Here is a 299-nt window from a genome sequence, read left to right on the forward strand (position 1 = left end):
CCTCAGACTGGGGCTCCCTGAGGGCAGGGCTGTGTCTCCTCCCTCAGACTGGGGCTCCCTGAGGGCAGGGCTGTGTCTCCCCTCAGACTGGGGCTCCCTGAGGGCTGAGCTGGTTCTACTCACCACCTTGTTTCCAGTACAGTGGGAAGAAAGTTGATCCAAGACTTGAGAGCCCTGGGTTCTAGTGGTGACTGGTGTCACTTTGCCCCCAAGGGCAATGGCCTGCCTGGCATGCCTCTTAGGAGCAGAGATGCTTTGCTCACAGATCCAGGTTCCAACTCCAGCCTAGGCACTTCCAG

This window comes from Suricata suricatta, chromosome 7 (genome assembly GCF_006229205.1).
Source record: "Suricata suricatta isolate VVHF042 chromosome 7, meerkat_22Aug2017_6uvM2_HiC, whole genome shotgun sequence".
Classification (NCBI taxonomy): domain Eukaryota; kingdom Metazoa; phylum Chordata; class Mammalia; order Carnivora; family Herpestidae; genus Suricata; species Suricata suricatta.